Source organism: Leuresthes tenuis, unplaced genomic scaffold, assembly GCF_036924035.1.
Source record: "Leuresthes tenuis unplaced genomic scaffold, fLeuTen1.0.hap1 SCAF_20, whole genome shotgun sequence".
Taxonomy (NCBI): domain Eukaryota; kingdom Metazoa; phylum Chordata; class Actinopteri; order Atheriniformes; family Atherinopsidae; genus Leuresthes; species Leuresthes tenuis.
In genome coordinates, this window is record NW_027325374.1 from 10,510,208 (window position 1) to 10,521,340 (window position 11,133).

Sequence of the window (11,133 nt, forward strand, 5' to 3'; positions counted from 1 at the left end):
CCCCCCCATTACAGGAGCATCGATGCTTTCACTGCACGACAAAAGGGAAATGGGTGCATGTTTTTTTATAGGAGACCTGTCTGTCAGCTGGCTCTCAAGTCATAACAAATCACCAGCACTCAGCTGAGGCTGAACATTCAGGGCGTCAGGAGGAAGACGGATGACCTGCAGGCTTTTGAAGTGCTCTGGCAGTTCAGATGGCTCAGCGGCGCTGACAGAGAAATATACACAACAGAGCAACCAATAATGAGAACATTAAACATTCCAGCCACCTGACAGGCTGACAAAAACAGCCTGGCCCCACATCAATCATCCACTGAGTCATAACCTTGACAATTAGTCCCCTCTGATACTGCCCGTTACCTCTGGGCCTGCACTGTAGTGTGACTCCACTTAAAGAAGGGAAAACCAAAGGGCTTAATTCAATTCCTTAATTCTGATTGATAAAGACATGGCAGTGACAGAAACTACAACACATCAGTTCAGCAAATGATGGATTCCAAATCAGTTGGCAAGCTCTCTGTAAAGTAATGACTTTCTAAGAATGGATGTGAGAAGTAGAAAAAGCACATTACATTATTATCCTGGTTGCCTATGAGGACGTCTCGGTTGAGAACACAAAAATGTATCCAGCATATGTTTGGGGCTCTGGCTCCTCAAATATGTGTTTTAATGACACCCTCCAGGCATTTGGAAGCTATATAAATATTTGTGGCAGAGCCAATACGTTTCAATAGAACTCAAGGTGCAGATCAGCAATGTGATGCTTTTATGTGCATTTAACAAGGTTACATCCAACATCACTTCAGACAAGTGCCAAATGTCAAGTCTCCAATTAAAATGCTCTATAAATGTTGCCCACTAGAAGACCTAATATTGTTAATGTTGTAAAAAACAGAAAGTTTAGCCCTTTTTCTTTTGTGCTTATTCCTCATTAGACATGTATATTATATTCTTTAATCTACAACAGTTGAAAATGCAACGAGCCACGTTGTCACCACTCTATTCACTATGTTGTTAGCATATGACAAATGAGCCAAGTGAAATGACATTTCCCTTTTGCCTTCACACCTGTAGAGAAAAAGCAAAGCATGTGACAGAGGAATTGATGGCAGAACCTCAAACATACTGTATGGCCTTCTCATTTAGTGAAAGGAAAAGAGCCGAGCCAATGACTGTTTATAAAAACTACCTGAGTGTGAGCTGCAGAGCTGCAGGCCCTGAGGATGATAAATGACTTTGCTAACCCTGTGGGACTGCAGACCCAAATGAGGACGGAACTAATTGCCGTGCGAAATACTTTGGCATGAATGGAAAGAAAATGCAGGCACGCCATAGTAAAAAGAAAAAAAGGCCCAGTTGCATTGCTGAACTCCTGGCTGGCTTCTGCTTACAAAAGTTCACTTGGTGTCCATAAATCATGGACTGCTTACAGCTGAAACTGCCCTTAGTCATCAACATGCAATAGACTGAGTGACAGATTCCATCCTGACTACATTAGCCTCTGGTTCAAACGAGGCTCTTTTTTTCCTCTCAATTTCCAACCATCTTGAACCTACAGGAAATGAAAACCAGCTGGCTGAGGATTGCTATGTATAACATACAGCTGAGCTTATATGAGAGAGACAAGAGTCTAAACGCTGTAAAGAAAAAGAAAAAACACATACATTGAAGGAAATGACAGGGGTTAATCTGAGGTATCCTGGGCCTTTGATATCCTTCAAGCGCAGCTTCAGATATGGCTTTATCCTGAAGCTGTGATCTGCAGCACATAACTCATTTTCAGCTGACAAGAGAATTGAGATGTGGTTTCAGTCTGTGTTACACCCACACAGGTGAGCCCAAGTTCAAACTCCACAGGCCTTTTTACTTACATTTATGATTTCTAAACTCCAATCCTGAGATACAAAAGACAACTGCAAAGAAAAACAAAATTTTAACTTCAAATGAGAAATAACTATTTCATATTGCACCAGTTCCAATATGTGTCAACATAATCGCAGTGATGGAAGGTTATGAGACACATTTGTCAGATGTTTTTAATTCAAGTAAGTGCACAAGTCAGGGGGGAGTAAACTGATAGATGAGAATGTTCATCTCGCAACAAAGTATTTTCTTAAATTCTTTGATCCACACCAGAAATATAATTTACGTTTTTTGAGCAATGGCCAAATTCTGCTACAACTTTTGCTAAATGCTGTTATGTGTTCTTTGTATATTTAATGAGTTGTGACGCTGAGTTTAAGTCTTTCATTAAGAGAACAAAAGTACAAAGCTGGCGGTTTGATTATTTATTCATTTTTCCTTATTGCCAACAAACTCTGAGAAAAGACCAGAACTAATAAATGTGTCCCTCTTTCTAACTCTCAGGCAGCCTCTCTGTGGCACTCAAGTTCAATGATCAAGACAAATGTAAATCTTTAAAGAGTCTACGAGGATGCACTTTTTTCATATAGTTCTAAATGAACAAGACAGTGTAGGTTTTAAGAAATACCCTCAAACCAAAGTAAAGGTTGGATTTGTTAAGGACTTTTTTAAGCTAAGGTGTTTTATGCACTACAGTGTTTTGGCTGCAAGATCTCATTTGGGGAAATATCTCAAAATAATTTATGTGCTTTTTTTTCGTGGTCATTGAGAAACATTTAGCCAAGTGCAACAGGGCGGTTCATTTACACATTTCTGAATAATGGGGGTCAAATACGCCACACAGAATCACCCATCAGGCCAAGGCTGAACAGGAGACACTTATGGATGTTTACGCTGGAATTATGACCATAAGAAAAATCTGGAATATCACAAGACTTATCCTTCGAATATCATAAATGATCTGAAGTCAGTATCTGACACTGGAAACAATTTTTTTTTGGTAAATTATTGACTTTATGCTTTCGTTTATCAATATTTTCAAAAATGACAATAGGGTCCTTTTAAAAAGCTAATGTGCAACATGTTTATTACTCCAGGCTTGAAATGCAAAGCCAGTCATATGTTACAACAGGTCAGAATTGGTTAAAGGATAAAGATGCTAGGCTGTAGTCCAAATTTTGTTAGCAAAATTTGTTAGCATTTGTTAGCACTGCTGGTCCCCTGCTACCAATATAAAGTTGACTTTCAGGCAAAACATTATCCATTTTTAAAACTAAATAATAATCATAATAATAAGATAAATAATCATGAGTTCTGTGACCAAGAAATATGTCTTTCCACCAGCTGGCAAGTTTTATCTTGTGATAAAATTTGGTTATAGCATTAGCATTTAGCTTAGGATGTTGCGTATCTGAGTGGATAAACGATCTGCATCATAAGCATTAAATCAAGTCATTAACTTCAGATTTTTGCCAGTTTTTGATAAGTCTGACTCACATGGGTGCCCGCTTTATATCACAGGTGTTTAAAGCAAATGATGTGATATAACCAATGCTACACACACTTTTTAATTGTATAATAAAATCCTGATACCGACGCCATAATGATTAAATTATTTTCTCAAGGGAAAAATCTTTAACCCCCTATTCAGTGCCAAATAGGTAATCAGCATATCTCATAACGATCTATATTTATCTTGTAATTACTTTGACCAAACTCCAACCCCCTTGGGATTCTTTCAAGAAATATTTAATTGCTGTAATCTATAAAGGGTAGAGCTTATAGTTCTCAGTACTTGCTGGTAAATGTTTGCTCACATCCGTAAGTACCAGCATGATTAGACCTTTAAAGTGTTCCATTCGTAATCTATAATGTAAAGGCCACGAAGCATATTATGCTCAGATGGTTAAGACAACATCAAAGATACACAAAGAGCCTCGCTTGGGCATGAAAAGCTGCACTACAGGAACAAATGGGTGCAATATTCCGCAGAGTAATTTATAGTGCAAAGTGAGCCTTTGTTTTAATAACAATGATTTATATACTGTATATTTATCTCAGGAATCTTTATTTCACAACAGATTCCTTGAGCAATCTGCAGTAAATTATACACTTTTGTTTTCTTGCCATTATCAAGCAGACCCATAAATATTCCAACCTGCCCCTCATGCGATAACATTATTTGTGTTTTTATTATATGCTAAAAGCAGGTTGTGACTCATGTTATTCATTTCCATGGACTGGGTGCATAATCTGTTTTTCATTTTCTCCAGATGAAAACACCTGTCCTGTTCTCCCAGCAAATATATTAAATAGTGAAAGGTCTGAACAGATGTTGCGAGGTCAGCAGGTGGCCCAAGGCCTATACAGCACGCAGTATTCATTGCACTGGATCAGAAGGCAACAGCATAAGCCGTCTTCGTCCTTGATAAATCATTTATTGCACACAGGTAGAGGCCAGATTGCTCTCTACTTACTGACTGGGTGTTACAGTTTCTAAAAAATGTACTGGCAATAAGAGAGGAACCTCTTGGAAAATATTTAAAAAAAAAAAAAACAGTTAAACTTTCTCTCTGGAAACTGTAAAACACTGGAATATCTTATTTGTGTTTGCTTAGCAGTCATTCAAAGAGATCAAAGCTCATGCTTAGGGCCTAGGTGTCAGCATAAGACATCAATGACATCTCCCATTCACACCGCATCTTCTTCTCACATCTCACATGCACTCAGTCGTCACATCCCACAACAAAGAGAGATGCCCCGAGTTATCATCCATCAAACTGAGCCTTTTATGGCCCATCAAAAGACAATGAAGTGCCAGAGTGAAAGGAGTGTTTGCAACATGAAGAGACAGCGAATACTCCAGACACAGATTAAACTGTGCTGGAAATGAGAAAACTACAAAATGTTTGGGTAATTTTTGAGGATTAGACATTATGATTCATCTTTATGAGGGGAAGAAAACTCAGATAAAAGCACAACCAAGGTTTTTACTCCGATAGCTCATAGATCTCAATTTTCTTTGAGTGTGAAGTATAGACGTCTTACATTTACAGAGAACATTGGTTTCAAACATTGTCACATGTCTTTCACGCCTTGGTTCTAAGGTATGAGCTACATGTTCAGATATAAACCAGACCTTCAATGCTTATTTTCCCTCAAACACATACCATGTATTTAAACTACTATCAAAGCAATGAAGGTTTAGGAATTAAGCAAGCTACTGGCAGCACAGCACATCACTGTGTACAAAAAAGGACTTGCAATATAAACCATCAACAGCTCTTTGTATTTTATCTCCCATGGATTATTCCTCTCCAGTCAACCATCAACCATTGTGGGTATGGTAGTGTATGTGCAGTTGTGGTGCAGCGTGTAGTATAGCTTTTGCTCAAGTGTTCAGCTGAGACTGAGTGAAACGGGACACCGGCATGATTATACTGTATCCTGTCTGTTACTGATTTATTGTGACAGCAGTAACTCCCTGCAGAACCATGTCGTCAGGTGCTACAACTGGTGTTGTGCAAGATACTTGATAGGCTTCAGCCTCTCAATAAAGACCTTGTGAAAAAGTCCCCAGACGCGGCTGAGAACCCTCAAATATTCATTACTAAATATACAAATCGCATGTCCACTAATGCTGAACGGAAACAGACCACTCGTGTTTGACTTGCAAAGTAACAGCTGGGAATTTTTTTACATTTTTTTGCTAAACAAGATGTGGCTAAATGTACTGTCATGCTTGAGATTCTACTCTGTTATAGAACAAGAAACATTAAAACATAGGGGGAGAAGTCAAAATAAAATAGTTATTTATTCTAGGATTATTTTTCACAGAGAAAGAAGAGGCCCAATGTTTTGAAGGTCTTCTCACAGTGTTGGACATACTTTGGTAAATAAATTGATTCCCCTCTCATACATCAGCATTTGGACTAAGGAGAGTAGTTCAAATAAGTCTATGACTTTAGTTCAACTTAACTGCCCATGTGAGTGTATTTATAAAACTGAAATTTGCATTACCTGACCTTTACCAGCCATGACTGAACAAGTCATTACACTAATGTGTTACTCAAGGTCTGAGACTTTGATAAAAGTTATCTAAGGAGTGTACAAAAAGGTGCATATTGCTCCTTCTGTCTCATTATAAAATTAAAAAGAAAATAATAACAATAAACTAACTTTGCCTAAATTGTTGTTCTTTAACTTTAGGTAAAATATTTCTAAGGTTACCTAATTGCTCACAGTCATAGACAGTCTGACCATTGGTGTCAAACATCAGGTTAAATCCAGACCGGATTAAAAAAAAAACAGATGGATTGCTTTTCTATATTTTAAGAACTACAAACACTTGCTGATTAACTCTGCTATTCTGATCAGGAATGTCCAGATTACATTTACCCTGTTGGTGAACCTGAGCCAGGTCAGGAAGGTTAGAAAGAGGGCTTAGAAACAAGGCTAAAACCAGGTGAGACAAAGTGCTCCGACACAAAAACAAAGCCATCTGGACCCAACAGAATCACTGAACATTTCACCAAAATGTGATACATACTGGTCTGCCAATGATAGTATAGCATCAACGGCCTAAAAACAGAGGTTTGCTATCACATTGGAATTTTTTTTTTTTTAAGACTGCGCTATATTATGAGTGGGTTGTCAGGCTTTATGTGTTGGCAATGCATACCCATGAATTTAGGCACACAAGCAGATTTTAGTTTTTCAGGTAACATTAAAGGCTACATTTAACTGCCGAGGTAAAAAATAAAAGGCTTACTCCGGAATGAGTTACTACATATTTCGGCAGAATTGAACAGTGGACTCAAACATAGCTTCTGCTGAGTGTAATGAATACTGCAGGCCAGACAGTTTGCACATGTGTGGCCCACATTTTCCAGCTCAGTTTTCCAGGCTCTGCAGAAATTTTAAGAATATGAAACACCCATATATTACCAAGTATGAAAAATGAATGATGAGTAAAACCTGAAGGGTGTCTCTTTTATAATTGTGGTCCATGGACGATTACAAAAAAAATAACTGGAAGCAAGGAGGTCATGTGATGGAGTTCTTGGGTGACTCTGTGTCATGGCATTTCTGTTCATGTCTTAGGAGTCTCGTCAGCTCCCTCAGATGCAGAAACATTACTGACCGAACCACTTCAGGAGTCTGGAAAGAGGCATTAGGTTCCACAGTGAGTCCATATGACCCTCTCTTGTGTTTGTCTCCTAAACCTGACTCTATGCATCCTCCTGTTAGCTGTTGTAGGGTAATCTGTGAACCTTTCTGCAAAGCCTGCTCCTCTTGTTTCAAAATACTAAATAATTACATTTAAACTGTTCTAATCAGATACTCTGAGGTAAATTATTAACGCACACATGTTGGACTGAGATTCCTTTCAGGTATAATTAAAATATACTTAACTACTTAAGACTTTCATTAACTGTTTCCCTGAATAATGTGTAATTGTCGCTTTTCCTTTGTGAGCCACAACATGTAATTGTTAAATATGTTTTTGTCGCAGGGAAAGGGACTAAAATTATATAAATATATACAGTTTATAGTGGTATCACCTGAACACAGCAGTCTGAGCATGAAGGAAGGCATTATTCAGAATAAATGGATTATCAGGGGAACCAGCATAAATGACTCAATAAAACTGTTAAGGAGCCAGCCAGCGGTGGCCAACATGATTAATCGCAGGCATTCCAAGACAGGATTTATTTTGTCTTTTATTTCCCCTTTAATGACTGGCTGTGAACACCACTCTTAATATATCGTCCACGTTTCTAGATTACAGGTGACTAATGAGGATTCAAAATGGCTGTTATCTACATTAATGTGTTTTTATTTGAAAAGTCAATAGTGCCATGTGTGTGAGAAACATCTTAGCTCGGGCGACTTGCAGTGATCAGTTATAAGCTTCCCAATTAAAAGGATTTTGGAAAGCATTAAAGCTATGTTGGCATTTATATAAGTACACAGTGCATCCCTTGATTTATCCCTTCAAATAACAAGATTCTGTCTCTCCACTTATAAGTAAATTTACAATCCCTCTACCTACATCTGAATTATTAAAAAGCTAAGTTGTCACCTATTTTCTCCACAGAGGATCAATGTTCTGCATTTGTTGGATAAATGAGGCCATATTTCACATATTGCTGTTTTCAGAGCCCATGGAGATATGGTTTTCTAAGAGCCCTTCTGTTGTAGCAGTGGGACATACCTCAATTAAATGAAAGAGTTCAGCTCAGTAATGATCCGATTGACTCAGATATTCATAAAATGAATCAATCCTACATCAGCCAAGTACAGAAACAATGTAGAAACAGTCTTAAATCTTAACATTGTGCAATATGCACTAAACTGAGTTTAAACTGGAGCACTTCATTGATGTGCAGAATAAGAAAGATGAAGTTCATTACAGAGCTGAAAACATGTATGAGGACAATACACTGACTCCAATAAAAGAACGTAAAACACAGACCCAAGGTGGTGCTTCATCACACTGGACTGCTGTACCACCGGACTGTTGTTCTTTCAATCTATGATTTAGCACAGCTGAGCATGGCTAGATGGCACCCGGGAGAGAACTTGATTCTCATGTTTGCCAATTCTTCTTTATACCTGCCCGCGGTGACCATAAATACACTTTTATGCCTCCCGGAGAAATGCTTAAAGAAGCAGTTTGTCCAAGTTCTGTATAGACTCGCATGGTAATATCTTTGATTGACGATAGCAGCAAAGTTCAGAAGACGCCCCAAAGAGTTTTCCAGTCTCGTTTCATTGGAAGTTTTACATTTGAGCATAATTCCAACTTGGCTGTATTTATGTGTGGTTTAGGAGTCCACCGTCGTTTGAATCCACAGTTCATTAACAAGGGAAAATACCATGACTGGGCACAGTTATCTCAAACTGGAGCACATTTTCTTTAATATTCTTGGCATAGACTAAGATGATTTGGGGTCAGTGATGGATGTAGGTTGCATGTCAATATAGTGGGGGAAACCCAATTAGCAGTGTAAACAGTTACTTTCTTTCTTTATTTATTTAATATAATATTCTATGAGGAATATTGCTAAAAAACATGAAATTTTAGGTGTTTTTGCATTAAAATAACAGCTTACCCTTTCAGTATTCACCTCAATTTACAATTTAAATCAGCCAGATGTTTATTCACCGTCCCATTCCCACTACCTGAACCTGCCATACTTCCCAAAAAACACTTATGGCTAAATGTGGCTAATTCAAAGTCACAAAAAAGATTAATAAGTTGCTCAAAGTAGTTAGAAAGCAGAAATTTGGATGAAAAACAGATGATCAAATTAATAAAAAAAAGTATATATTTTTCAATAAGGATTCATTTGTTCCACCACACAACCCTAGTTATGAAATCAAAAGCACTACAAGAAGTTGTCTTATCAAAACACACAAAGTAGCAGTTGCAAATACTCCAAGTCATACATCCTTTACCTCTGCGTACAATTCCATGCCAAATGATCAAAACACCAGCCTAATTTGGGCACATGTACTTGCCTTGAAGGAGGTTTTAAGTAAGACAGAGATTCACTTGTAAGTCACAGCTCATAAACCTATCTGACTAAACAGTCTTCTATGTGACAGCTGCTTAAAAAGAAGCTCATTCTAATGACAAAGGGAGTTTTTCTGTCAGTGCTGTCACCATCTCGCCACTTGTTGACCCTCTTCGCACTATACTAAGACTGACAGACTGTGAGGTCTATCAACAAAATGTAATGACTCTCTGTCAAATTGAAAGCTTTCTAGGCTATACATAGGGAAGTGGTCATTGTAGTTTCACTGAAGATGATATATGGCAGCGGCATGGCGGAGAGAAGCCATTCCACCCAGCAACTCCAAACCATCAAAAAAAAAAAAAAAAACTCCCACATTGCACAGTTGTGTTAGTCAGCGCTGAGATTGGCTGATATTTTCCCAATGATATTTTTAAGGCACTTTTTCGTAATATCAGAACATAATGACTTTCGGTGGAACAGTTTCGATGCAATGATAATTTCACAAAGATAGTTTACCACAAAAAAAGTTACAATGACAAATAAGAAAATTACTCACTGAGGGTTTTAATTGTGCGTAATGGTTTGTGTGAGGTATTGCATTGCAGGAGATCAGTCCAATGTTTTGTGTGTGATATTTACACCTTCCCATGTTATGACATATTTATGATTCAGCGGTTTGATAGTAGGATACTGATGTGAAAAAATAGCTTTGTTAGTAACAGAGCAAACCATAAACAAATGCAGCAACATCTGAATGAAAGCATATTGTGTTCGTAATCTTTTCCTGGATGCCAATATTTCTAGATATAATGGAAAATGTTGATTACTCTGATCTTGTATGCATTTCTACAAACAGTGTGATGTCACAGCTTTTTCTGCGTCACTTTTTAAGGGCCTTGGAAACTATTTTGACCATCTGGTTCGAGTTCATACAAGCTAAATTATTTATTGTGAAACAGTGTATTTGTATCATTTCTTGATAGATAAGGTCATATAAACTCTGAAATCAAATCAGTCAAATATAATCTAACCACACACACACAGTTCTAATTAAGCAGATTGGCAGAGTTAGTCAGGGTTGATTGTTGCGTTTCAATAAAGAAAATCAAGATTTCCTAAGATTTTACATCAAGGCGCTCTCAGTCATTATTTGGTTACAGTGTGCTAAAAGCACAAAAAGTTATTTTGTTTCAAGGACTAAATCCCCAAATAATTTTTTTTAAAAAGAAGAAAAAAAGCAATGGATGAATTGTTAAGACTTCTAGAATAAATGCTAACTTGAGGAGGCCAACTAAGAAAACAAACGCAAGTATTATCACCAAATTCAGGTCAAGTCAAGTTTATCTTTATAAACCTTTATCACAAGTCACAAATTCTCCTGAAGGGGTTTTACAATCTGATCATCACATTACACGCTCTAACATTAGAACCACGCAAGGTCAATATGTCTTCAATGAAAATAACACTACTCTATAGAACAGAGGCAATGAATAACCGCCAGTGTGAAACACACAAAATTTGGGACATTCTGGAGCTTCTCTGATAGGTGTACATCAGAAGAAGAAAAAAAAAAAAAAGAAATTTACTACATTCACAAAGAGTAAGACAAATTACGCAGCTACAAAGCAACAATTCATTTAAACAAGAACTGCTGTTCCGACATGAATTTTTCCATGATCAAAAAAGGTATTGATACAGAACTGGCCTGACGCCTGTATTGGGATCCCAAGTAAAAACTCAC